Below are 754 nucleotides of genomic sequence, written 5' to 3'. Positions count from 1 at the left end.
CGAGGTCCGGGTGGTGGTGGTGCTCCGGCGACGGTGGTGTGGACGGGGCGGCGTCCGGGCCGCCGGCGACGAGGGCGGCGGGGCGATGGCGTCCAACGAGGTGGGGCGACGAGGAGAGCGGCGCCGACGTCGGGGCCTCGGGCGGCGGTGGTTGGAGACGGGCGACAGGGACGACGGGGCACCGGCGATGGGCGCAGGGGCAAGCCGCCCCGATCCAGATCGCGTTTGGGAGGAGATGAGGACGACGGGGCGGCGTCGCGGCGTCGGGGCTGCGTCGAGTCAGTGGGGCAGCAGCGTCGGGAGAGGAGAGGGGAAGGGGATCGAGGGCGAGGGCGAGGGAGATAGAGGGGATAGGTTTGGGCCGGGGAGGAAATATGGATGGGGGCGGCACAATACTAATGGCGCACCACCCCTCGGTGCACCATAAGTACATCCATACTAATGGCGCACCTCACACTGGTGCGCCATTAGTATTTTTTTTTCTGCTGGAGCCAACAGGTTATCTTCCACCTGACCTGATCCACACCAAGTTCCCTCTACTAGCTTGATTGGTTAGCAGCCAGTTCTCACACCAGGAGGTCTTGGGTTCGATTCCCAGGCTCCACAATTTTTTTATGCATTTAAAATGCTATTTGATACTTATTTGTGTTTAAATATGTTCAAACTTGTTTAAATCATAACAGTAATATTTTTTTTATAAGACAGTAATAATTTTTTAAAAAATATCATCAAACAGTAATGCCGGTGGAGCGGG

The sequence above is a fragment of the Triticum aestivum genome, chromosome 6A (genome assembly GCF_018294505.1).
Source record: "Triticum aestivum cultivar Chinese Spring chromosome 6A, IWGSC CS RefSeq v2.1, whole genome shotgun sequence".
NCBI lineage: Eukaryota > Viridiplantae > Streptophyta > Magnoliopsida > Poales > Poaceae > Triticum > Triticum aestivum.
The sequence above is the reverse complement of the archived record's forward strand: the minus strand, read 5'-3'. Positions refer to the sequence as shown.